The sequence below is a fragment of the Hyperolius riggenbachi genome, chromosome 3 (genome assembly GCF_040937935.1).
Source record: "Hyperolius riggenbachi isolate aHypRig1 chromosome 3, aHypRig1.pri, whole genome shotgun sequence".
In the NCBI taxonomy this organism is placed as follows: domain Eukaryota; kingdom Metazoa; phylum Chordata; class Amphibia; order Anura; family Hyperoliidae; genus Hyperolius; species Hyperolius riggenbachi.
Genome location: NC_090648.1, coordinates 305,436,001 through 305,458,512, shown reverse-complemented (window position 1 = coordinate 305,458,512; position 22,512 = coordinate 305,436,001). Strand labels below are relative to the sequence as shown.

Here is a 22,512-nt window from a genome sequence, read left to right as displayed (position 1 = left end):
ATCAGTTCTTTAATAGCCCCCCACAACCAGTATATGGAGATATGTTCAAAAAGTACATGCAGTCCTTTCATTTTAAGCATGGTGTGAACATTTACTGAGCAAAAAAAAGGGTAACAGTTGAATATATAGTTTGTTTCCTCGCTGCTTTTGGTGACTGGCCACTAATCTTAGCAGCTCCTTAAGTTTTGTACACATGGTGGACAGAACTCAGCAAGGGCAGCCTACAAAATCTGCCTAGGGCAAGATTCTAGTGTGTGTATGGGTATCTCCTGGTGTTGCCTATAGATCCGTAGCAACCTCCAGTGTCCAAGACCATTATTCTCGCATTTTCCCCGCCTGCCGGGAGCCGCCTTGTTGTGCGAGATACATCATCCCTCCTTACCGTTCCATAGTAACAAACATATTGCAACCTTGATCCTTGCTGTGTGTGACCGTGTGTAGTAAAATTGTAGTGAAGTGATGTCCTCTATAGGGATGGTCATGTCTAGGAGAGCTCATGGAGAAGCTTGTGATTTGTTTGATAAGCTGATAGGTGTGCGAAGCTCACCAGGTCACTGTGTGAGAGGTTGCCAGCAACAATCCAATCCAAGAGAGAACATGTACGTGCCAGTCACTGGCTGTAGAGGTGACTGAGCTCCATACAGTGTCCACAGGTGCTGCAATGAGCTTGAATGGAGGGGATGAGAGACAGCATGGAGGGGACAGGATGCATGGTGCTGCTCCATTCCGGTGGGACTGTGGTTAGCTTGGATTGAGGGGGTGAGAGACAATACTCCTAGAAACACAAGGAAATGAGGGCAGCCATTAGCTGGTACTCAAACTGCATAATACGCTTATACAGTCATGCATCACTTATGTTGCATGTTACTCAAGCAACATAAGTGGTGCATGTATAGAGCTTGCTATGTAATTTACATAACTCAGCAGGCACACTGGTTAAATGGTGATAATCTTAAAGGGACACTTAAGTCATCCCCAAAAAATGAGTTTTACTCACCTGGGGCTTCCAATAGCCCCCTGCAGCTGTCCAGTGCCCACGCCGTCTCCCTCCGATCCTCCTGTCCCCGCCGGCAGCCACTTCCGGTTTCGGCGACAGGAGCCGACAGGCTGGTAACACGAGTGATTCTTAGTGTTCCCGGCCGCAATAGTGCCCTGTATGTTGCTATATGATATATGCTATAGCAGCATACAGTGCGCTATTGCGGCCGGGAATGCGAAGAAATCACTCGCGTTCCCAGCCTGTCGGCTCCTGTCGCCGAAACCAGAAGTGGCTGCTGGCGGGGACAGGAGGATCGGAGGGAGACGGCGTGGGCACCGGACAGCTGCAGGGGGTTATTGGAAGTGCCAGGTGAGTAAAACTCATTTTTTGGGCTGACTTAATTGTCCCTTTAACGTGCGCTATCTGCACATGTTATGATTAATGTTCTTTAGTGAACCAACCTCGGTGCCCTGTAGACTTAATAACTTGCAAGAATTCCCTATGAGGAATATTATGTAGAATTTCTGTAGGTAATACAGTGCTCTATTTCAGTCAGTTGCCAATTATTAATTTATTTATACACATTTTAATTACATTGTTTTAAAGCAGTCTTCAGTTTTACAGGAAGGAGCTCCATAGACCTACCAAATCTTTTTCAGAAGGCGTGTCTACAAGTCACCACAGTGTCATTAAGTATTCAATGTCATGTTGTCCCTAGAAAGAAACTGACTCTTTAGATAAGACTGCTCTTGGTAGTTTTTACATATAGTCTTAGGCGGGGTGAAGGAGTAATGGCGCCCACTGCCTCCGTGAATGTAAATTTTTCTGGGCATATGTAAGCTCCACAGATGATGAACAGTGCAGGCATGAGGATCTGGCAGTCAGCTGTTGTAAATTATATCAAGTGAGCCGTCTAGAGAGACTCAGCTTCCATAAGCCAATAAATAAGGTCACCAGCAGTACTGGTCATTATTCTGCTGAAAATTGTTTTTTTTCATGTACAATATATAGTGCCATTTCTTAGAGGGAATCTAATTTGTACTGTGCTTTTCAGCCATTTCAATTACAGTAAAAGTAAATTATTCTCCTATAGTTGGCTTTTGTAGCCCAGACATAATGGGTTCATAATGTTTCACTATGAACTATACATTTTCAGTAATGCAAAATCTATTCTACAGAAAACATTGAAAGCCATCTGACAGTAAGCATTGCCAGTAGCATTCTTTATGTTTACTCTAATGTATGTGATAAAAGGACGTGGGGCGAAACAGGAGAACTTTAATGGGAATAAGTCCTATATCATCTACAACACATTTTATTTTGTTGTAAAAACAAGCAAATTCCTTTATTTCAACATACATTTTTTTTAAAGTTTTAAATCACATTAGATTAGAAAACACACAAACAAAAACATCAGGTCGGCATAAAATGTTCACCTATACAGAGTGCTCCTCTATTAACATATGTAATTGGATCAATATCTTAAATCAGTGGTGTCCTACACAAGGGCAACTGGAGGCATATGTATGTGTATGCCGTCACGGAGTTGGGCACAGGGTGAGTCAAATGATGGCTCACCCTACTGACACTCAAATCCCCAGCGGTGTAAAATACTATTCGCCTTCCGAGCCATAGCAACCCGGAGATTGAAGCAGTTCAGGGTCCAGCGGTCACCACAACCCCAAATTACCCATACATGGGGCGTGCACTATGGCACTAGTGCTATAGCGGTGCACGAGTCAGGAGATACGCGGCCGATGCCGAAAGCACCTTCTTCGGACCAGAGCAGTGTCAGGTTTGTACATTTTAAATCACATTAGATTAGAAAATGCACAAAGAAAACAACAATCCACTGCTTCAATCCTGTGTCACATCATCAATAAACACTAATATCCCATTGCCACTGGCAGCCATAGCCATCACACTGCCTTCACCTTATTGTACAGATTATGTGGTATGCTTTGGATAATGAGCTGTTACACACCTTCTCCATAATTTGTTTTCTTGCCATCATTCTCGTAGAGGTTGATTTTGTTTCCATTTGGCCAAAAAATGTTTTTCCAGAACTGTGCTAGCTTTTTTTTAGATGTTCTTTAGACCAATCTAGCCTTTTTATTCTTGAGTCTTATGAGTGACTTGTACCTTGCAGTGCACACTCTGTATTTACTTTCATGCAGTCTTCTCATTATGGTAGATTTGGATATTGAAACGCCTACCCCCCGAGAGTGTTGTTCACTTGGTTGTTTGTTGTGAAGGGGTTTCTCTTAACCATGGAAATAAATCTGCGATCATCCACCACTTTTGTCTTACCGGTGCTCGGTAAGACTCACCAACTGTTGAGCAGGTCAGGCAGGTAGCCGTGAGTCTTCCCACAAATGGTGTGCATGAGTTGGGGTTTTTCTGTCCAGTGTATTCCCAATACCAGCATCGTTTAGATGTGCTGCAGCCAACTAGAGGGAGCTCCTTTATATACCAGTATACAGATATGCATGTCTGTAGGGATACAGAAAAGCTTTTTAAAATGTCTTCTTCCCCTGCTCTGCATTCTGAAGTCCCACCCTCCAGAGTATTGGACCAAATAGGGTGAGAAGCAGGGCTGTGTGGCTCTCCCTATTGGCTGCCTGGCTCTTCCTATTGGTTGTCTGCTACATCTGTCGATGTTACCATGTGGATATTGTGAGTTACCAGAGAGGTCAGAGTTGAAGGTAAATACCAAACACTTTTACTTGATTTACCGAATGCTTTAACCACTTAACGACCCCCTAACGCCGATAGGTGTCGGCAGGTCAAAGTGGTGTTTCCACGAGCGGCCGTTCCATGTCAGTTCACGGAGGGTGTCTCCGTGAACAGCCTGCGAGCCTCCGATCGCGGCTCGCAGGCGAAATGTAAACACGCGGGGAGGAAATCTCCTGTGTTTACATCCTACATTGCAGCAGCGCTGTAAAGGAGATCGGCAATCCCGGCCTCTGATTGTCTGGGGATCGCCGCCGTCTGATAGGCTTAAGCCTATTAGAGGCGGTACAGGATGGATCGCCGTCCTGTGCCGCCCATAGCGAGAGGGAGGGAAGGAGAGGGAGGGAGGAATAGAGCTGCAGAGGGGGGCTTTGAGGAGCCCCCCCCCGCCCGGGCCACACAGAGCAGCGGCAATCAGACCCCCCGCAGCAGCATAATCCCCCTAGTGGGGAAAAAAGGGGGGAAATCTGGTCGCCCTGCCACAATCCAATCCTGATCTGTGCTGTGGGCTGGAGAGCCCACGCAGCACAGATCAGCCAAAACAGCCCTGGTCCTTAAGTGGTTGTTAATCTTTGTAAATTGCAATTTCTTGAGGTATTTAACGCACAAGTCAGTAATTTACCTCACCAGGTGGTAATTTTACTTTTCAGTGCAGTAATAGGTTTAGTGAATTGGCATTTGGCAAGGTGATCAGTAAAATCAGCTGTTCTCTGGATTACCAAATGCGGTAATGCTTAGTGAATTGAGGTCTATGTGTGGCTCACAAAAGGAAAGACCTTTTACTCATTTATTTATTCTGATTTTAATTTCCAGCAAAATGTAACCAGATGGGAAACATGCTGCAACTAGTGTTATAATAGATCTTGTTTGGTAGCAACATGCTGGTTTTGGAGCTTGAAATGTATTGACCTTCCTGGGAACTCATATGTGCAATGCCTGGTGTGCCCAATTTTTCGTCCTATTTACTGATGTTCTTCAGCCCAGTGAACTGCAAGGAAGCTACTTATTAAATTTAGAAAATGTAATATTTTCTATTACATTATTTGTGATAGGAAAATGGGCGAGATATAGAAGAGATTATTTAAACATTGCTCAGTGGAGTGGAATTTATTTTTTAATGTGTGATGTATTAATTAGCTATGTAGAAGCTTTGGGTAGAACTCTGATTAAACATTACTAGCTGTAGGTATTTTGGAGAGAAAAGTTATTGTTGCTTTGTCTGATCAAGAAGCTATTAAAATTCTTTAACTGCGGATTAGCCACGCATAAAATGAAGGAGAGATAGGGCAAGATTAAAAATGAGGTGCTGTGTCTTGTTAGTTGGTGCTTACCTTCAAGGACGTTCTTTATGATCAAACTGCATTTTGCCTAGTTATAATAGCAGCAAAGGAATGTTGTGTTTGTTGTGAACATGGTCTAAAACTGTCTAATGATGCGTTCCGGTGCATATGCAGTCACTGTATTATCATAAAGTATTCAATGACTAGTTTGCAGCAGTACAACTAGGAACGAAATACCTTCCCTGGTCATAATTACCACCATTCATTTTCATCATCTAATGAGCAACACATCTACTCAGGCCTGTTGCTGTGGCAACCTAAATCTTTTTCTGTTAAGTGCCTCATCTTAATTTATGAATGCAAGGTTTACAGTGAGAGGAAATAGCCTCAAATTGTGTGACTTGTGATACAAAGTGTGTGCATCAAATCTGTTAAATGTCTTCGTATTCTATTTCTTTCTAGATTGCAGCATCCAGCTTTCCCCGTATTTTCAGCAAATTAAAATGAAATCCCTGTGGTACAGCATTCTTCTTAAATCTGACAGTACTGCACAGGATAGAGTAATAAAGCTGCAGATTCCATTTCCACCAGGAATTCCTAGGTTATTTGCAAATTAGATCAAATGCTTTTATGAAGAATATTTAGAACAAAAATGATTTTGTGAATAATTACAACTTAAAGGGAACTTGAAATGAGAGGGATATGGAGGCTGCCATATTTACTTCCTTTTTAACAATTCCAGTTGCCTGGCTGTCGTCCCGATCCTCCTTATCTAATATTTTTAGCCATAGAACCTGAACAAACATGCAGATCAGATATTTCTGAATAAAATTTGATTAGATTAGCCACATTTTGGTTTCAGGTGTAGGATTAGACACTACTGATGCCAAAAAGCTCAGCAGGACTGCCAGGCAACTGATATTGTTTAAAAGGAAATAAATATGGCAGCCCCATTACTCTTACTTCAGAATCAGAAGAGGTAATGTTAAAGTAATTTCTTGTGAACTTGTGATAGAAACATTGCCCACTTTTTTCTAAATAAATCTGCTCTGCGGTTTGTCAAAATCCGCCAGGGGGCAGCAAATAGGTTTTTTAATTTTTTTTTTTTCATGTAGCGAGACGAGGTCTCGCTACATGATAGCCGCTGCACAGCGGCATCCCCCCAGCCCCTCCGATCGGCGCCGGTGATCGGAGATCAGGAGATCCCGTTCAAAGAACGGGATCTCCTGGAGGGCTTCCCCCGTCGCCATGGCGACGGGGCGGGATGACGTCACCGACGTCATCGACGTCGTGACGTCAAAGGGGACTCCGATTCGCCCCACAGCGCTGCCTGGCACTGATTGGCCAGGCAGCGCACGGGGTCTGGGGGGGGGGGCGGCTGCGGCGACGCGTATAGCGGCGGATCGGCGGGTAGTGGCGGTGATCGGGCACTGCACACAGCTAGCAAAGTGCTAGCTGCGTGCAGCAAAAAAAAAATTATGCAAATCGGCCCAGCGGGGCCTGAGCGGTGCCTCCCGACGGCATAGCTCAGCACGGGGGGAGGTTAATTTACTTTTCTTTTGGATTACCTTTTTAACTGCTTCGGGACCACTGATAGTTAATACTACGCCGTACTTGTGATGCAGCTTAGTTTTAACGCCGATGGCTCCCGAACATGGGGCACAATAGCGCGTCTGCGCTGGCAAAGATCTCTGCTGTCTGTAGACAGTGGAGTTCCATGCATCGGTCAGGAGCCATTTTCATTGGCTCCTGACTGCTTGATCACTGTTATGAGTGCGCCTAATTGCGCACTCATAACCCACCTTGCGAGATCGTGGAAACGATCGCTCAAAAAAAATCACTGGTCATTGGAATAATTGTGTGAAGAATCACGAGGTGGGTACGAGCCTTAAAGGGGTTCTTTCGCGAAAAAAGTAGGCAGTTAAAAAATGTGACAGATGACAGGTTTTGGGCCAATCCATCTTTTTAAGGGGGATTCTCAGGGCTTTCTTTGTTTTCAACAGCATTTCCTGAACAACAGTTGCAAAATCTAACTGACATAATAGTGTGCAAGTGATTAGGGAGGCCGGCTGGTATCTTGCTATTTTGGCAGTTAAACTGTTGTTCAGGAAATGCTGTTGAAAACAAAGAAAGCCCTGAGAATCAACCCCTTAAAAAGATGGACTGGCTCAAAACCTGTCATCTGTCACATTTTTTTAACTGCCTACTTTTTTCGCGAAAGAACCCCTTTAAGATAGGTATTTTTCTTCTGTTTACTTTTCCTGGTTACCCAATAAAAATAAAAGTACTCAATTACAGATAACGATCAACTACTCTTGTCAAGCAATTTGGTTAAATAATTATTATTCGGTTTTTATTTGCTTACAGAACATTTACATTTGTATTGGCCACAGTTTTTAACCGTGATTCCAAATGTATGTGTAAACAAGAGCCTTTTTTCTTTTTTAATTTCTCGGTGAAATGTTTATAGTAATTCCATTGTTCACGAGGGATCCATTTTAAGCTATAGCCAAACCATTTGTTATTCTGTGTTTCAGAGTAAAGCTCCTGCATGGCCTTTAGTAGGATAATTAAAACAAAGGAATGAAGCAGCAGTTGACTTTAGTCTGTACTCTGATAATGTTCTGCCGTTCTTGACCCTTATTGATTAACACGATTAATGAGGTGATAGAAGTACATTATCAGAATGAATAATCGCTCTGGTTTCAGTTACCAAAAAGTGGTCAGGTTTAGTCATTGACTGCTTTAAAGGATGTAATTAACAGTTGATTTTGTGAGGGTTCTGGCACGTCATATATTGTCAATAGTTTGCCTGTGTGGTAAGAAATATTATTTTCAAAGATGGCCAATGCATAATTGTTGTGCAAGGAATTTATTAAATTAATGTCATGATTCGTTCATTTAAATTCTAACCTTAAAACAGACCTGAACTCTTGCACAGGAAAGAAGGTAAACACAGAGAAATCCACCCTGTGTTCACCCTGCATGTGCTTATCGAGAACAGCCACTTTAATTCTCCCTTCTCAGCAAGTAATGAGCTAGTGTAATTTGAGCTCCCAGCTGTCTGCTGACTCTGCTGAGTTGAGAGCTAAAATGTAAACATCAGAGTTTAACTCCTTCTGTGCTCCCAGCAAACCAGGAAATAACTATGCTGCAGCATCTCTGAAGGAGCTCTATAAGCTGTAACAAGGTAATATTTTTCTGTAAAGGTTATTATTTTGTTGCTTATCTTTTAGAGCCGAGAGGGAGTTTTTAGTTCAGATCCAGTTTAAGTCAGTTATGCTTTTCTGGAACTACCAAAAAAATAAAAATACAAATGTGCTTTTTGGCTGCCATGGCAACAGTAGTAGAGGTTGTGTTCTCTAGGAACTAATAATGCTGATCTCCTGTAGATCATGAAGTTATAGCCTTTCTAACATTGATTTTCCTACTCTAACATCCATTGATTCAAATAAATTATTGAATTTTCTATAAATTCTATGAATGCTTCCAGTGAAAATTACACTCTCATTTAATGGAATTAAAAAATAAAAATATTGATATGATAAAAATAGATGTCATGGTTTATCTCTTTGCTTTCTATTAAAAGTCAAAATTGACATGAATGGGGAACTGGCAGGTTGATCAAAAAAGTTAACTGCCCAGAAACAAGAGGTGGTCTTTGTCTAATGCCTCAATTTTAACATATTATGCAGATGCCTGGGCTGTAAGTCAGTTTGGAAATTTTTAGCATATAGATTTTTTACAGATATGTGAAGATTGGGGAGTGTTTGCAAATCACACAAAAATGCATACTCAGTGGGAGAAAGTTATTTCATGTGCCAACCATTTGTTAGTATCTAGTTGCTTCCTCTGATCTGTTATTATATATTTAGTATAAAGTACTTACATATTATGCAGGGCAGTGCAATGAAATGCGGTAGACTATAGTTTTGAAACCAATGCTGAAACTGATGCGGTCCCATTCCCATAAGGTAAACTACACAAAAGGTAAAAATGTGAGTGGGATAGCAGGTTAAGGCCTAGCAGCACTTTCTCTAAAAAGCTTGTGTGATTTGAAAAAGCTCTTGCTAATGTAATGCTATGTGTGTGATCCCACTTGAGGGAGGGGATTTTTTAAAAAAAATCCCCCATAGCATTACATTAGCAAGAGTTCAGTCACAAGTGCTAAGAAAGCACTGCTAGTGGGTTCCATGTCTAAAGAAGGCTAGTCAAGTCTTGAACCAGCATTCAGTAGATCAACTGTAGAAGTGAGAGACTTGTGACTGTAGGCTTATGAGATGATGAGGGCATGCACTCATGTTTGCTTAACCTTAAAGCTAACTGGAACTAAACTCTTCTCTAATTGTGATATGTCCTACTTACTGTATTTATGGTTTCTGGCCAGTGCCACATAATTCCCCGGCTTAGTTCCACGCTTGCTGTCAACTTGCTTTTAACTGAGCAGGGCTGAATCTCTTTTCTAGGTTATCCAGCAAGTGTGCTCCGAGTACTGGTGGCTGCTAATAATTCTGCCTATTTTTTTTTTTTCTTTATTATCCACTAAATTTTCTTTTTATTTTGTTTTTTCTTTTTGACCGAAGTGATTTTGTGACATGACCAAACACCGAGCAAGGTATTGGGCAGTTTTGTAGGATTCATATTTAATTTGATCATCAAGAGCTGAAGTATAGTCCAGTGGTTTTTGATTTACCATTTAAGTCCATAAGTATTGCTAATTAGGTTAAGTGTCCAACAGGAATATTTTGCTAATGCATTTTTCTTTAACTATATTCTGATCAGTCCCAGCTTTTTGCCCAAATAAAGAGGTTTCCCCAGTACAATATTGGGGAAACAAGCATTTTCTTATATTTTACAATCAAATTGCACTTTGTAAAAATTTTACAATTAAATTGTACAGTTGCAAAAGAAAAACAAAACAAAAAAACATGATATGATAAGCTGGATATGGAAACTGGCAACTGTTCCATTTAATTAAAAATGGAGGTTATGCATATCTAGTTATTAAACATTTGGGCCAGAAAGTTTGGCCAACTAGACTGACCCAGAACCATGCTCTGATTTGCATTTTGTTAACTACTTACTGCAATCTGGACACATTAAGACATCCTGTTTGTCCCTCTTAATGGAAACAGAAAATTTTAATGCGGCAGCTGCCACCGTGCACTCGCGCACACTCCCGCCGCTTGCACCCGCTGAGACTGACATATGTGTGATTGGTTAATGGGAACATGTGTTCCCTGAGCCAATCAAAGTACCTCTAAGGGGAGGACCATGGATTGAAGGAGAAGCCAATGAACATTCCTGTAATGAACACTACCTGTTTGCGCTGAACTCTTGAACTCTGTGAATAAACAATCCCTGTAGTACATAATTCATTGGTATGGAAGAAGGAGGGGGAGGGGAAATGGAGACCTCATTTTTGGGAAAACCATTGGAGCTTGGATGACAAACAACCGGGCCATTGATTTCTCTCCAAGCAGGGTCAAATAAAGCTGCTTGTACACAGTTGATCATTGCTCACATTTACGATAAGCACGTCAATCTGACAACAATTATTTGATAGGTGTACTTGGCCTACGACATGAGGATTTTAGAGTCTAGATAAAAAACAGAGCTTCTCATATTCTAATGTGTAAGCAAACTGCATGTTGATTTTCTGTTTTATAAAACTGATTTATTCTTTGAACCAGAGATTGTTTTTCAGTGAAATTTGTTTACCACAGAGGATTTTTAATAGATGATTATGAATCTAGGTACTGATTATGGAAAATAACTGACTTACATTTGTTTTATTCCTTATCAGCATAAAATCTGTCTCTAAGGGTTCAGCTAACTTGAATGCATTTGTTAAACTGCTTTGAAGCACAAGCCGTACTTAATTCATATTTACATACTGTGTGTTAGGAATTATATGTAATATTTTGTCATAAAAGCTTTTGTTGACTTTTATTAATTACTTTGAAATTCCCCACTGGCTTAAAATGTTGTAATATAACCAAGAGTATTGATAACATGATAATCAATGAGGGAAGGAGGGGCACCATAACCATAACGTAATTTAACATGTAAAAAGGAGTGTAAGCTTCTGAACATACCACCAGTAAGGTTCGTAATAAGTCTACTACAAATTGCCAAGAATGTATTTCACTTATTCAAATTAACTCAGTCTAAAGATTAAATGACAACTGAAGTAAGCAGGGTATGGAGGCTGCCATATTTATTTCCTTTAAAACAATACCAGTTGCCTGGTACCTGCTGATCTATTTGGCTGCAGTAGTGTCTGAATAACACCAGAAAGAAGCCTGCAGCTAATCTTGTCAGATCTGACAATAATGTCATACTCACTTATGTGCTGCATGCTTGTTCAGGGTCTAAGCCAGGCAACTGGTATTGCTTAAAGATAAATACCATATTTTTCGGACTATCAGACGCTCCGGACTATAAGACACACCCAGGTTTAGAGGTCAAAAACTAGGGGAAAAATACTAAACCTGGTGCCTCTATAGTGCAGGGGTGTCTTATGGATCTTTCCCCCAACTATTATGTCCCCATTGAGCCTTCTTTGTGCTTCTTGTGTCCCCCTATGTCATCCTCTGGTGTTCCATTGTGTCCCCTGGAGTTGCCCTGTGTCATCCTCTGTCCTCCTGTCTCCTCTGGTGTCCCCTGTCCCTCTGTTCAGTGTCCCCATGTCCTAAGTTGTCCTCTGTACTCCTTCCTATATCCCTGAACATCCGGACTCCTGTGTCCATACTTATACTGCAGCTGATGTCCCCTGTCCCCATGTGTAGCATCCTCTCCTTTTCCCTGTGTCCTATGTTCCCAGACTCCTGTGTCCACACTCACCCTGAAGCCAATCACTTTGTACTGTGCCTGGTGCCCCCTGTGCCTGTGTGCAGCGTCCACTCATTGTCCCTGTGTCCCCCATGCCCGGACTCCTGTGTCCATGCTCATGCTGCAGCCACTTTGTACTGTGCCCGGTTTCCCCTGCGTGCAGCGTCCTCCTTGTCCACATGTCTTACGTCCTCATGCCGGACTCCTGTGCCTGTACTCGCCGCAACCACGCTCTGATGAAAAGGAAGTAAGCAGAGGAGCCATCTACCAATCAGACAGGGGGGCGCTTTCCCGGACCGCCAATCACTGCCATTCCTGCTTCCTTCTCTCTCTCTTTTGAACGCAGTCTGGAGGGTGGAACGAAGGCTCCACCACTGGAGCCAATCAGCACACTCACCTTGGTCCAGCCAGCGAGACCTTTGCTACCTATCAAAAAGGGAGCAGGAGCAATGACAACAGTGATTGGCGGTCTGGGGCAGTGCCCCCCGCCTGATTGGTAGATGTCTCCTGCTTACTTCCTTATCATCAGACCTGTGTGGCTGCGGTGGGTACAGGCACAGGAGTCCCAGCATGGGGACGTAAGACACGGGGACAAGGAGGACGCTGCATACAGGGGACATCGGACAGCGTTCAAAGTGGCTGCAGTGCGAGTATGGACACATCAGTCCAGACTTGGGGACAATGGAGGACGCTGCACACAGGACCCCGGCACAGTACAAAGTGATTGGCTGCAGCATTAGTATAGACATAGGAGTCCAGACGGGGACATAGAAAGGGGGCAGACACCTGCGCTGAGGACGCACATAGCAGAGAATGGAGAACAGGGGCGGAGGACACAGGATTAAGGACAAACAGGTGCTGGTCCAAATTAACTATTCACACTATAAGATGCACTGACTTTTTCCCCCCACTTTTGGGAAAGAAAAAGTGTGTAGGCCTCTTGCACACTGCATGCATTTCAGATTCCGATTCCGCTTTTTAATCTGTTTTTACATCCGATTCCGATTCAGATTTTTAATCTTAACTGCATGCTGCGTTTTTTGATCCGTTTTTCTGTTGAATGTATTCAAGGAAAATCGGAAACGGAATCGGAATCGGAATCGGAAACGGAATCGGAATCGGAATCGGAAAACGGATTTGCAGTGTGCAGGGAGCCTCATAGTCTGAAACATACGGTAAAAATAGCAGCCTTCATATCCCTCTTACTTCAGTTGTCCTTTAAATAACCATTCAAAAATAATTCAAGGAAGGAGAATAAAGACTACATTCCCTCCTGTCAGTAAAATATTTAGAAAACAATTTAAAAGAGAAATAAAAATATCTCCAAAAACTAAAGCTTTTTCAATATGTCATATAATAATTTGATAAGGCTCCTAATACAAATGCAAGCGCAGCTTCGTTACGTGAGCTTTGACAGATACACAGGATTACACATGAACACATATGCTGTTGCTGTATGAAAATGCTTATGTGAATATATTTACTGAAGAGAGGAGAGATGTCCCTTAAGTTCAAATTGCATAACAGCAGAATAAACACTTGTATTGAGGTGTAATATAATTATCCACAATGTCCATAAACCTCCATCTGGCGTATTGTATAAAAGCCTGCCAGGAGTGATTGGCTAGTATAAAAGGCATCTAAAAGAAGTCTGTGCATAACTAAAGTGCTCAGCGTATGAATACACATCACCTACCTTATCTATGAACTGTTAGCATATGAGCACCTCTTAAAGTGGACCTGAACTCATGCACAGGACACAAGGAAAACACAGATCAACCTTGTGTGTACTTAGTTTAGTGTGTCTAATTTGCCGTCATCTGTGACTAATCACAACTGTAATTTGACCTCTTAGCTGTGTCAGGAATCTCGGCAGTCCTTGGCAGAGCAACTAATTTGTAAACACAGGATGTTAACACTATGTCTTCCTTCATGAAAGCAGGAAGAAGACACACTGCAGATTTATTGCAGGATTTCTGTCAGCTGCCACAAATAAATGTTTTTTCTGTGAAGGTTATTATGCTGTTGCTTATCTTTTAGAGCAAAGAGGAAGTTCTGAGTTCAGGCCCGCTTTAAAAATATACCGCTGTGCTCCTATCTATGAGAGAATGCTGCCAAAGCAAGGAAGGTGGAAATGGGGGAACTATTCTGGCACTGGGACCAGAAGGATAATGTTAGAGGCACTACAGTCATAGTGGCTGCAGCTGTAACCTCCCTTGGTTTATGATAGATTCAATCACTTTTTGCCAGTTTTGCTAGTCATCCAGTTCATCCAGTAAGGCTCCTTCCCCACATTGCGTGCTCCTTGCAATGCAGGCAACTTGAGCTTTGCATGGCACTTGCTTTGCTGTCCTATTGTTTCTGATGTGGTGCAGATCCCATTCATTTATAATGAATTGGATCTCACTTGCATTTGCACAAAATTGCATGCAACCATGCATTGTGAATCACAATGCATGGTTGGAAACATTAGACGGCGCAGTCTATACACTTCGGATGTCTTTTTATGTGTTGCAGAAAACATGACCAGTAATGCCCTAAGGGGGAAGGGGTTGTATGCAGGTAGGTCTGTCTTTTTTTAGTGTATCCACACAAAGTTAGTGTTACCATTAACAAAAATAAATAAGGTACTCTGTTGTGTTTATACATCAACCATACACTTACTGCTGGTGCACGCCAAGAGCGGTTATGAGCGTTTTTACAAATGCTTGGCTAATGTATTTTAATGGGATGGTGCACACCAGAGTGATTCGTTTTTTCCCCAAACGCAAACTCGGGTCCTGCAGCAATTTTGCTGATTTCTGAGGTGATTTAGCCTCAATGTTAAGTATAGGAAAGTGGAAAATCGTTCTGAAAAGCGCTAGATCAGAGCAATTTACAAGCGTTTTTGTTACAGAAGCTGCTCAGTTACAGCTCTTCTGTAACAAAATATAAAAAAAACACTACACTAAAATGCTCCAAAAACCGCTTGGCATACTTAGAAAATCGCTAGGCACATACCTAGAATCGCCTTAAAAATTCACTTCAAAAAGTGGTAAGCGTTTGCTTTTACGCTATAGCTTTTTGGTGTGCACTGGCTCTCAGTGTTTGTAGCCAGTCAGCCATCCAGACCATCTAGTTATTGGGAAGGGGTGGTTGTAGGGGGTTTGCTATTTGTAAGTATAAGAGACCAGGTACAGCAATATATTTTTCATTTTACAATTATGTCGGTATGATCCATTCAAAATGTTGCCTGAAGTTTATTCCTTAAAGAGGAACTCCAGTGAAAATAATGTAGTAAAAAAAGTGCTTCATTTTTTACCATAATTATGTATAAATAATTTAGTCAGTGTTTGCTCATTGTAAAATCTTTCCTCTCCCCGATTTACATTCTGACATGTATCACATGGTGACATTTTTACTGTGGGCAGGTTATGTAGCTGCTCCTAGCTGTTTTGGCTGTTAGAGACAGCTGTAAACAGCTAATTCCTGTCTGTGAACATTGTTACATTGTGTCAGTTTGCCCAGAGTACCGCGGTACTCAGAGCTTCTTGTGGGAGGGGTTTCAGCACAAAATCAGTCATACAGCGCCCCCTGATGGTCTGTTTGTGAAAAGCATTATATTTCTCATGTAAAAGGGGGTATCAGCTACTGATTGGGATAAAGTTCAATTCTAGGTTGGAGTTTCACTTTAAGTGCAAGTGTACATGGGTGCCTGAACAATATATGTATGAACTGTTTAGCTCTTCCATCAGTTGAGCTCGATTCAAAAACTTGCAAACATGGTACTTTGCGACCAGGTCACTTTGGCACAGGGTGATCCGAATGAATGCTCACCCAGTTGTGGGTTAAATTCCAGGTGGCATTAATTACTTTTCCAAGTCATAGGAACTCGGAGGGAGAAGCAATTCTGGGTTCTGCAATCGCCGGATCCCCAAATTTCCCGTGTGCAGGTCATGGACTTTGACATTGCTGCTGTAGCTGCGCCAAACACAGGCAAGGCACGACCTAGGGGGTGTGCTCCAAGCAGCCCTGTCTCGAAAAACTATCCCTAATTACAGTTTACAAGGTGTGTGTGTGCGTGCGTGCGTGCGTGCGTGTGTGTGTATGATCAGTACAACTCCCATTTAAAGAGGAACTGCATTGAAAGTAAATTAATGAAAGTGCTTAATTTTTACAATATTCATTTATAGATTATTTAGGCAGTGTTTGCCCATTGTAAAATCTTTCCTCTCCCTGATTTACATTCTGACATTTATCACATGGCAACTTCTTTACTGCTGACAGGTGAAGTCTGTAGAAGGAAATGCTGCTTTTTTGGCAGTTGGAAATAGCTGTTATTTCCCACAATGCAACAAGGCTCCCATAGTGTGATGTCAGTACCTACAGTAGGTGCTGACTTCACACTGTGGGAGGGGTTTTACCACAATATCAGCAATACAGTCATCCCTGATGATCCATTTCAGAAAAGGTAAAGATTCCTCATGGGAAAAGGGGTATCGGCTGCTGAATGGGATGAAGTTCAATCCTTGGTTACAGTTCCTCTTTAAGTTGTACTAATTGTAATAGTGCAAAGGCATTCTCTAATCTACCATCTCTCACAATTTTGGGGCACACACCTTGAAAATCTATTGCCTGTCGGGATCGAAACTTGAATACATTGCGGCTCGATGCTGCACAGATGCATCGCTAGCCTACATGCCAGTAACCTATTCTGTTGCTATGCAAGGAGGAGAAGGGCCGACGGCATGGTGTAGGATGGAGCAGGTGGGACGAGGAGGAGAAAAATCCCTTTGGCCTGCACACGACTGATTTGATCCATCAGGCAGGTCGCTCACCGAGGCACTGTCCGCCTCAGCCAAGAACCATCTATCATGTGTACAAGGCTTTAGTCAACTATGCTTGGCTTTCCTGCATGATCACATCTATTGATAAGAGAGGTGGGAGAGGCAGGTAATGACCTACATACCAGGAGAAAGTTATAAAGATCAGATACGTTTTCCAAACCCAATAGACCACATTTTACCTGTGCATAATTGGCCACAAGATGTTTCCTAATCAGTAGCGGCACCAGGGGGGTGCTTTGGGGGGCTGAAGCACCCCCTAAAATTCTCCAAGCACCCCTAAAGCACCCCCCAGCGTGAACTGACTTTTGGCGTCTAATAAACGCTGTGTCAGTTCACCGGCAGCAGCAGCCCCCAGCTGTGGCAGAGCAGGGCTACGGTAAAATGGCATCTGATGCCCTGCTCTGGAGACTTTGAGTCTGCAGTGCAGGGCTTCGGGCGCCATTTTCCTGTAGCCCTGCTCTCAGTGCAGGAGTTTCAGTTGCTGGCTGCAGAGGATCATAGGAGCTGCGCACCAGACGGAGGCCGGGGACAGGAGGTCTGCTGCCAGTGAGTAAATGTTTTTTTTTTCATTTATATTAGCAGGTGTATTTTCAGGTCAAATCTGCCACATGATTGCACGTATTTTCAGGTCAAATCTGCCACATGATTGCACGTATTTTCAGGTCAAATCTGCCACATGATTGCACGTATTTTCTGGTTAAATCTTCCACATGATTGCACGTATTTTCTGGTCAAATCTTCCGACATGATTGCACGTATTTTCTGGTCAAATCTGCCGACATGATTGCACGTATTTTCTGGTCAAATCTGCCGACATGATTGCACATATTTTCTGGTCAAATCTGCCGAAATGATTGCACGTATTTTCTGGTCAAATCTGCAACATAATTGCACGTACTTTCTGGTAAAATCTGCTGACATGATTGCACATATTTTTTAGTCAAATCTGCCGACATGATTTAACTATTTTCTGGTCAAATCTGCCGCATGATTGAACGTGTTTTCTGGTCAAATCTGTCACATGATTGAACGTATTTTCTGGACAAATCTGCTCACATTCTGTGTATTTTCTTGAGAAAACCTGCACAATTATGTGGATTTTCTGGGGAAAGGGTCACCAAAACTTGGGCCCACTGTCTATGCGTTGCACTTTTTTAAATTACAGTTAACTCCACCCTCATCCGGTCATGCCACGCCCATTTCTTTTCCGTGGCGCAGGTTATGGCCACACCCATTTTTTGCTGCGGCAGCGCTACCCCAGCTACCCCAGAAATTGGTCCAGCACCTGCATAGCATCCCCCCAAAAAAATCCTGGAGCCGCCACTGTTCCTAATCCAGCCATAAATGGTTTGGTAGTGATGTTAATTCTTTGCTAATGACCTTAATACACAAAGCACTTCTTTACACTCACTGTGACCTTTGCTATTGCCAGCACTAAATAGCAGTTATTGTATGTAATAAACACACAGAGAAATAATATAAAATGCATTTCATCCATATGTAAAACTCACATTTCTCTCACATTTCTATGTTTTTTTAAACTCAAATTTTCTTTTTAACGCTAAAATAAATCTTCATCAGCAGTGTAATTAAATGTTCTCACTTAATAAAGCCGCTGAATTGGAAAATAATTCTCTGCATTCATGTAGATTTGCGTTTACTAGATATACTTTATTATGTAAATCTGGATTTAGCATCTATGTAATTATGCAAAATGTTCATGTATTCAACAAAGTGGAATATTGGGCAAGCATTAGATTGTCTTTATGTTTTTTTTAATTAGACAAAATATATTCATATTGGTGAATACCAATTGTCCACAGATCCAATTTTAGTATTGTCTCTGAAGGAGGAATCACCTGGAGGAATCCCAAGCTTTGTTTGCCCTCGCCTCAACCCACTGTGACAATTTACCCCTCCAAAGAGCTCATGTGGTGCTTAGCCCATTGCCACACCATCTACAAAAGGACACTGCCCCTCCTCCTTTGTTTGTTTTTTTAAGGTACCATACAGTTGCATATGCAAGAAGGTCTTCTAAGATACTCTGCCCTGTCTCCCTGATTGTTATTGCTGATTTATATTCTGGCCTCTGTCACTGGAGTTTTTGACTCTTTGGGCCTAATTCAATTCACTTTTTCCCCAGGAGTTCATTTTTCGTTCTTCTGTTTAAAATAACTTTTGCACTAGGCAATTGAAAAAGTACCAAACCGTAGACAAAAAAAGTGCTGTCAATTATTCTGAGTTTTTTCTTTCTTGCTGATGGTTTAAATGGCATTTTATTTTATTTTAGGTGTCAAACCATCACCTAGGAGAAAACAGAATATGAAAAGTGAATTGAATGGGGCACATTGTCTGTTGCCTACAAGCTTCTTATACGGCAAAGTAAATCTGCCACCTGTCCCAGAATCTGTGTTTAGTTAGTTTTAACATCTTAGTAATTCACTCATAGGCCTGGTGCACACCAAAAAACGCTAGTAGATGTGCAAAACGCTACCGGTTTTTGAAACGCTTTTTCTTATTTTTATGACGCATTTCACCTAGCGTTTTGCATTTTTGGGTAGCATTTTTTTGTGTAGTAGATTTCATATAATGTTATAGTAAAGCTGTTACTGAACAGCTTCTGTAACAAACGCCTGCAAAACCGCTCTGAACTGGCGTTTTTCAGAGAGGTTTGCGTTTTTCCTATACTTAACATTGGAGGCAGGAATGCCTCCGCAATCCAAAAAATGCCTCAGCCCGGGAGTATGCGTTTTCAGCAGGTGTGAACCACCCCATTGAAATAGATTACCCTAGCGTATCCACAGCCGCAAGCGGCTGTAAAAACGCGAGAAAACCCGCTCAGTGTGCACCAGCTCTTACTCTAGTTATTGTCTGTTTTTTTTCAAGAGTGTTTGAGCATCCTAAATGGGAAGATTGCAAGCCGATCAACCCATGAAGGGTGCCCTTGTTAACACTGTCTGCTTAGACTGTTCCTCTGCCCCTTTGTGTTTCCACTTTCTCTAATTAGTAACACAGAAATAGGGACAGTCAATGAGATGCAAATAACTCTGACCTGATACAGGATTATGCAAATGTCATATGCTAATATATGCAGTTTGAAGATGGACCAATCAAATTTCAACCTGGCGGGTTTCAACTGATACATTTTCAAGTAGCATACATTTGCATATTGACTTGCATAATTCTGCATCAACTTGGAATTTTTTTGCTGGATGCATTTCACTGACCAACCCTACACAGAAAGTCTGCACATCCATGGCACTGGTGAGCAGAACATTTTGCCAATTTCAGAACTTGCAAGAAATAGGATAAGCATAACTCATAGCTCACAAATGGAGGTTTGTGGGATCTACACAGCTTAAATAGAAGCTTTTAAGAAATATACATTTCAAAAAATGTCAGTATGAGGATATATAAAGAACTACAATAAAAGACCTTGGAGCCAGCCTACCATGGAGAACACAGGAGGTGCAGGAATATGGGACTGGGGTTCCAATATGGCAGTGAATACCAGACTTATGGGCAATATAGTAAAAAGATGGTGGTGTGTGCTGTGTGGCAGGCATGCGCACACGCCATCCCACTACACATATGCAGCATCGAATTAGCGCTGCTGCCAATCACAGCAGGACGGGGCAGCATGGTACGTGTCTGAAGTGGACACATTCATACAGCGGATGGCTTCAAAATTATTATTATTATAGATTATCTACCATTCTCTATCTTCTACTGGAGCTATGTATTGTGCCAAACCCAATTCTGCGCAGAACCCAGTAATGTTAGGCGAAAATAAACAAATCTGAATTGTAAGTAAGACATAAAAACACTATTACTATGGTGGTTTAGCTATATGCTGGCTGGCTTTTTTTATTTGACTTTATTTGTGCTTTAAGCACTAATGTGTTGCATTTGTATTAGTCATTTAAATATATTCACTAGATTGTTGTATGTGTTGTAATTCAAAGGACGACTATTATTCTGTATACCAATAAATGTGCTTTTGTAGATTTGGTTTATTTTGTAATTACAAAGAACCACGTACTGAAAAAGGGAAAATCTGAGTGTGTAAATCCTAGTTATTCATTTTCATTTTAACATACTAGGAGAAAGAAATATGTGCCTTCGCTCTTGGAAATACAATAATCATTCCTATGCACCGAATGCTTTATGCATTGCATTAAACTGTGTAATTGGATTAGCAAAAGCGGATGCACTAATCCAGTTTAGCCTGAAAAGACAATTTTGATAGAGGAAGCTAGAACTGCACATATTCCTCCCTGATCATGGTGCGAATATCTTGCTAATATGCTCCATTAAATGACATTTGCTTTGTTCCAGACTGTGGACGCGTGCAAGGAGTCTCTACAGATTCTTCCTTGCTAGATACTTTCTAGTTGCACTGTTTTGGTGAAAAGCTGAGATGGGATTTGACCACAATGGCATTTGCTCATTTGAAGCTATTAAAAACTCAATTAATGTCATGAGTCATGCTTTGACAATTCAATTATAGTCTGTGACCTTCCCATGTTAATTGCATCAGTTGTTACTGCTGCTTTAATAGAGAGCTTGGTCTTCATCTCAGATGGATTGATCAGCGGCCTAGGTTTGCAGGAATATAAAAATGCCCTGCAAGGTTGTATAAATGCATTAAAGTTAGGATGTCAAAGTGTAGAAAATATTCACTTGTGAAACGAGAAGATAGGGGACACAAAGTTATATTCTTTGAGATGCAACTTTCTAATCTTCCAACTCACTGACCTGGAAAAAGAATCCCGCTTGACAGCCAGCTATAAGATGTGAATGTATTGCATTTTCAGCATCACTGTACATAGAGCGTTTATCACAACTGAGCTGAAGTCCCTTTCACCAGTTGGAATCATCCACTGGTCCGTGGCTTGCTGGCATTCTGATGACAGGTTCCACAGGTTGTTGGGCACTCCATATGGACACAGACCAAAGGAATACAAATATTTATATACAGTATGATGTAAACATGTTTATGTATCTTACGTCATAATGCTTTGTTCTGTGCTATGCAAAGTAAAATAATATATTTTAAAAAACCTGTACAAATGTAAAATATCAGATACCAGTAATAAAGGCAGGTACCACTGTTTTCAGTCCTCTGTTCATCCATCCTGGTCTGTTGCGCTGACTCCACCAGGGACAAATACATACTACAGCGGTTTTTATCAGATCAGTGGGGAGGGTCATCAAAAAATGCTTTCCTCAACTTAACCTCATCTACAACTCCAAACTGCACTTCAGAGCATTGAGGATTGCCAAAGACCCCTCAGATCCAGGCCATCTTCAGCCTGCTCCTGTCAGGAAGAAGGTTTTGGGCCATCTCCACCAGGACTTCAAGGCATAGGAACTCTCTTTCCTCCCCCCTTCCCCCCCTGGGGTCAACCTTTTGAACTCTCTCCATGTCCTCTACCCTCAAGCAACCCCCTCCCCCCTTTAAGGTTGAGGCCCTTAATATTCTTATCGACAGACTGTCTAGTGAAACAGTGTTCTCAATGTATACACTGCTATTTATTGTTTTTCGTGACTGTGTTTATTGTGTTTTGATTGATTTAATTTCTTCTCTGAAACATGTAATTGACAAATCCACACACGCGCCCACGTTGCGCCGGCAACCACGTGGGGCGCATGTGAGAAAGGGGACAGAGACAGTGGCGGACATCGGCAGGCTAAATATTCATGCACGGGCATGGGATGCACATTTTACACTGGAGGGGGGCAGCGTGGGGGGTTCCATCTCATTTGTCACTCATTCCAATTTCATGCCATTACCGTCGTGCACCAGATCGAGCATGTCAGCCCAAGATTTAGCAGCCTGTTCGATCGATACGTGCGA

General features: G+C 41.9%; 1 protein-coding gene and 1 long non-coding RNA gene across 3 annotated transcripts in view; one reads left to right on the top strand and one right to left on the bottom strand.

Moving 5' to 3' along the window:
* LOC137563749 (uncharacterized) overlaps window positions 1-5,264 on the bottom strand; it is a 44,871-nt gene extending 39,607 nt beyond the window's left edge. Inside the window, exon 1 of the long non-coding RNA XR_011030426.1 lies at window positions 5,044-5,264. This is a non-coding gene — a long non-coding RNA (uncharacterized lncRNA). The remainder of the gene's footprint in view (window positions 1-5,043) is intronic.
* The window catches only part of NAV3 (neuron navigator 3), an 805,693-nt gene that overhangs the window by 239,782 nt on the left and 543,399 nt on the right, over window positions 1-22,512 (top strand). The gene's annotated exons all lie outside the window — the stretch shown is intronic.